Source organism: Ruditapes philippinarum, unplaced genomic scaffold (genome assembly GCF_026571515.1).
Source record: "Ruditapes philippinarum isolate M1 unplaced genomic scaffold, ASM2657151v2 ctg1137_1_1_1_1, whole genome shotgun sequence".
Lineage (NCBI taxonomy): Eukaryota > Metazoa > Mollusca > Bivalvia > Venerida > Veneridae > Ruditapes > Ruditapes philippinarum.
Window position 1 is genome coordinate 156,320 of NW_026854891.1, and position 6,000 is coordinate 162,319.

A 6,000-nucleotide genomic window follows, 5' to 3' on the forward strand; every position below is an offset into this window, starting at 1 on the left:
GAGCTTTTGAAAAATAATATCTAAATGTTCTAAAAATGTTGTTCAAAAGAACTACTGAAAATTAAGATATCGTCAATGTAACAAAGAGCATGTTTTCCAGTTCATTGACCCAAGAACTTTTGAAATTAACATCTGAAATGACATTGGAGCATTTTTTAGACCAAAAGGCATTCGGGTAAACTCGTAAATTGAAGAAGGAGTTATGAAAGCAGCTTTATGTCGGGGGTTTCAGGATCAAGAGGTATTTTGCCAAAATCCTGAGGCCATGTCCAAAGTAGAAAAATATTTTGCTTTAGCATCGCCTATGCAGTCAAAAACTGTTTCAATTGTAGGCAAAGGATGAGCTATAGTTTTTTTAATTGCATTTAATTTCCTGTAGTCAACTGCAAATCTAAAAAGAATCATCTTTCTTTCTAACTAAAACAACAGGACTATGCCATATAGAATTTGACTCTTGAATGATATTGCTGTCAAGCATTTTTCTGAACTTCTTCTTCAACAATTTTTCTCTGAACAGGATTTTGTCGATAAAATGGCAGACGAACTGGATTTGCATTAGAATCTGTTTCAATAGTATGGTGATATAAATTTGTTTTTCCCAAATCTTTTAAAGAAGTAGAAAAATACATCCTTATTTTGATTTAAGAAATTTTTCATTTTGTTCTTTGCTCTTTTGTCAAATCAGAATTTGAAAGATCAAAATCTATTTCTGTAGTTTGCTCCTTGAGAGGTGAAATTAATGTTAGCACAAAAAATGGTGGGTTAGCACAGGTTTCAACTTTTTCATTAATAGTAAAAACATCACAGTCATCAACTTCAGTAACTGTACCTACAACTGTGTTTACAGGTAAAAAGACAGATTCACTTGTAGCATTCATTATACTAATTACTGCTTTACGTTTTCGTAATTTTACTAAACATTTAGCACCTGCAAAGCTGTCTGTTATAAAGTGCATCAGTTGGTTCTAACAATACAGTATTTCCTGTTTTGCGCCTTGAAACCTTAACATTTATATCAACCCTAGAATTTGCAGGTATAACAGTGGAGTAATTTACTCTTGCCAAACCTGAGTCAGACCTAGATAATTTTGTACCAACAAGATTTTTCTTTAAAATGAACAGTTTGATTTGCCACATCAATGTTAACTTTATGTTTTGTCATAAAATCTAAGCCAAAGAATCACAGGATGTTGCAAATCAGGTAAAACATAAAATGTAGATGCGAATTTAGCATGAGCAATTGAAACAGAAATTTCTATTTTGCCTAAAATTTTGTGCCTTTTCTCCTGCAACTCCGGAAATTTCAGGAAAATCTGATTCTGTGAATGAAGCATTTTTCAAAGATGTTTTTCCCAAAAATGAATTTGAAATACAAGATATAGAAGCACCAGTGTCAAGTAGACACTGTACCTTTTTGCCACCTATGTAACCTAAAACTGTATTTTTATGAATATTACTCATGAGAGCAATGGTAGGTATGTCTTGATCAGCACTGACATTGTCAGTTTCAACTTTGCTATTTTCAATTATGTTCACTTTTATATTTTCATTAGCACTGGACTTTTCATCTTTAAAATTTTGTTTCTCATTTGCACCAGATTTAGCAGAAAATGAATTTTCAGAATGTTTGGATTTAGCACTGTAATGTTGGTTTTTGCCTTTATGCCTACCCACAGATTTTCTGTAGATAGGCCGCGAATCCCCTATTGTTGAGTGGACCATCTGTAACAAGCTTTAGCAAAAGACCCTTTTTTTTACACCCCTTACATATAATACTTATCCCTGGACATTTACCAAATTAACAGAGAAGCTACAATTTAAGAGCCTTACCGTCACATGTGGCGACACTCTTCCCTTGATTGTTGTCGGTTGCCTCTACCGCTGATTGAAAGATTGCCTTGGTTGATAGTGTGTCTCAGGTTTGTCGGTTGACCATAGTTTGTATGAATGATAATTAGGTTTGTCTGTAATGTGTTGGTTGCTGGTCATATTCACGAGGTGCTTCCTGTTTTAAGTTTCATGTCCATAGCTTGTTTTCCAAAAGTTTACAAAGTTTATCAATATTTTTCATCCTGCTGAGCATTATACAGCAGAAACATCAGCAGTAAAGGCTGTCCGAGACCCTTGCTTGTTCCGCGCGGAAAATTGCTGTTCTCCTAGCTTTCATTTAATCGTCTTAGGTTCACCTCATAAACACAAGAAAGGTTTTAAGTCACTCCCCTTAAGTCCATCAACAAAGAGATGAAACCTTGTAGCCCATTCATTTCTGGTGGAAACGACCAGTGACGTAATCTTGTTTAGGTACCGTGAGTAGTAATTCATTCTGCATTTCTTCTTCATACGTTGAACACGTGTATATGGTGTTCATCTTCAACTAGCAAAGGCGTTTTTCAGAAACTCAGCCTTTAAGAGGGCTGCATAATTTGTCAATACTCTCAGCTTTCTGTCTCAAACCAAAGTTGAAGCATTTTCCTTGTTAAAGACCTGTATGAAACTCTTGTAGTTCATGTCATCATTAAATTTTGCCCTTGTACAATAACGTTCATACCTTGCTATCCACGTTCTTGCATCTGAAGAGCCATCACCAAGGAAATCTTCTAATTTTGCATTCGTAAATGGCTGAGGTCCAGACATAGTTTCAGTAGGCTGAGTATTTACGGCTTGAATGGTCTGAGTTGCTAGGGTGCTGCTTGATTGTTGCCTTCTGGGAGGTCTTACAGGTGTTGCTGGTGCTGATCTGGAGTCTGAAGCACGTGGTTCTATCAGGTCAGTTTCCTGTAGCCGCCGCAAGTTATATCGGTTTTCTGGGTTCATGTGAGAACGACCACTGTTCCCCACCAATTAATATAACACTGGGATAGTGCGTCTATTAAGGACGGCTTAGGATTATTCCTGGAATAATAAATCCACAAACTTAAAAGACTGTTGAATCACAATTTATTAATAAACTTCTTTGTCAAAGTTACAGTGAGCGAATGTATAATCAGTAAATATATAATACAATGATACAAATTTCAATTTATAGACAATCATGAAATACAACATCACTGCAAATATGGATAATAACTGAAAACTAACATCTTAGATAAAAATAATGGAAATTGCATTTTACTGATGTTAAACAAGAATTGACTTTAATAATTATGGGGAATATTAGATAAGAATTATTTATGTAGAGAACTCGCTTATGCTGTGAAAGGCAGATGAACCTATTCATACTTTATGAACATACAATCATGTTTTACTCACATTGTTTATGAATTATCAAAAACACTTATATACAGTAACATAATGCAAGATGTAAACCATTATCTATTTATACATATAACTCATTTTAATCAATTATAACATATATCTTCATTTATATTTTCAAACTTCTAGAGATATATAATTATATCAAATTTTGTCATAAAAAGATTAACAATAATTAATTAGTTTTATTAGAATGATAGCAGAAATCTTTACAACATACTTGACTAAAAATATGTTTTGTACTTGACATAGAAAAATACATTGAATAACAATAAAAAAAATAAACAATGAGAAACTCAACATACCTGGAATAATAAATCCACAAACTTAAAAGACTGTTGAATCACAATTTATTAATAAACTTCTTTGTCAAAGTAACAGTGAGCGAATGTAACTTTGACTGCAAGTACAGTCCTTTTTATGGAAGGCTACCAGGAGAGTTACTCAATCTGCCAAACAGTCCAAACAATACCGAGAAGGAGTTTTAACAAAAAATGTGTTATTAATAATCTGCTAAGCAAAGCCAAAGGGCTTAATTTGATTTCTGAGCGACAAAATCTTTGAAGTTAGAGGAAATGTCAAAGGTGCTAAAAGCTGAAGTCTGACTAGCTATCAGTAGCAAACAAACAATTTGGCTTCAATGTGTGAAAAATATTTTAGCACGTTTTCTTCAACAGAGATGGTTAAGGAGGTTTGTTTTGCTAAGCCGAAATATACTTTGATTAAAATAAATGCAAAATATGTGTAAAATGTTATCTAATTTAGAGTTGAAATGAAAAAAGCAAGACAAAGAAATATTACATAAAAACTTATACAAAAATACAAGAACATATGAAAAAGAAATATGACATAAAATTATATAATAATGCATAAAATGTTATCATAATTTTCTGCATTATAAAAATAAGCGGAATGGGACCTTTTATGTGAAATTTGATATATGCTACCACAAGGTTATCATAAAGTATGTCAAAAAATGGTTATTTTAGGCGCATTATACAAAGTTGTTTAAATAAGTATAATTTAGAACGCATTGCAAACTAGCACATGATTTTACGGATTATATTACATAAGACAAAGGCATTTGTACCAGACTTAACCGGTATAACGTGCAGATTTACCTATAGGCACCTTGACATTTATGTTAGACTTTGAAATGACAAACCAATTCAGTCCAAGGCCGTATGTGCTTTCATTCTAATGCCCAAATAATGATTTGATTTTTTTTTATTATAAAAAACAAGTTTGACTGGGGTGTGATAAATGCGTTTATGGTATGAAAAAAATGTGAAAAAAAATTTAACTAACCAGTGTAATATGTCAAAATTTCGGTTGAAGCTGATAGCGATCTGTTTAATTTCGTCCATACCTAGCCCAATATTTAATATGATCAAAACTAAAATGGATATGATGATGAATAGAAAATGTAATATTTTGGCAGCTTTATCACCGTGTTTCACGCAGAAAGATATGTTTTGGTCATATCTTGGCAGACAACCCACAAGTGACCAACTTGAACTGTCAGTCTGACTTGAAATTTAATGGGTCATAAGAATTATAGAATAAACAGAGCGCCTTTACTTCTAATATTTTTACAGAAAACTACGATTTCCAAATTTCACACTCTTTTTTTAAACAATTGAGTTAATTGGACTGCCAAAAAATTAAAAACGAGGCTAGATGGAGTATTATATGCATTTGATATAGATTCGTTGAACTCTGTAAATGAAAACGAGGTTTTATTGGGTACGATATGGATTTGATATTGAAATTTAAGACTCTTGAAATTAAGTAGGGTGTCGTTTTGCTTATTTGAATTCAGATATATAAATACCTGGCCTAAACTTTTAATTTTTTTAATGGCTCGCAATAACATTTGAATATGCAGGATAAAGCAATAAAAAAGCCACAAAAGGTGTGAACAATGGTTATATAATGGTTTGATTAAGAAATAACATCGGCCTGAGAGGTGTATATCGGCTATTTAACACCGGTTTGGGGTTTTGATAAGTAGGAATTGACAGAACAGAACAGAACAGAACAGAACAGATACTTTATTTTTGACTTGTACAATCATACATCGTCATACATAAATAAACAATTTTACAATACATACTAACATAAATCACAAGATCGGATCTAAACATGTCTCTTTCATATCAATATAGAGGATGAATTATTAATATATTAAGTTGTATCTACTATATCTAAATTATTTCTATGAGACATCGCATCTCGTACATACAAGGATAAATTTAAAAGTATACTTCTATTGTTTGATTTTAACATATCAGTGAATTTAAGCATACTAGGTCTTATATAATAATATCCTTTTATATATTTTTCCTTATATCAATATAACAAGGACAAATTAAAATGAAATGGTATTCATCTTCGATGTCATGTAGATTACAATATAACCTCCATCTTTCACTTCTAACAGTTCTATTAGTTCTAGTCATATGATATCTACCAGTTTGCACATGTAATGAATGCGAAGATATTCTAATTCTTGTAAGATACTTCATCGAAGTATGTGGTATCATATCGAGATAATTTTCATATACATGATAATCTTTACCATGATTATACAAAATTAATACAAAGATACAGAAATCCAACTTTGTAAAAAACAATCAATTACCCTTTGCTTAAATATCGGTAAAATATTTTACTATTTACGGAATCTTGAAAATCCCAAATATCATTAAAATCATGATCACATAACAACAATTTAAGATTTGATAA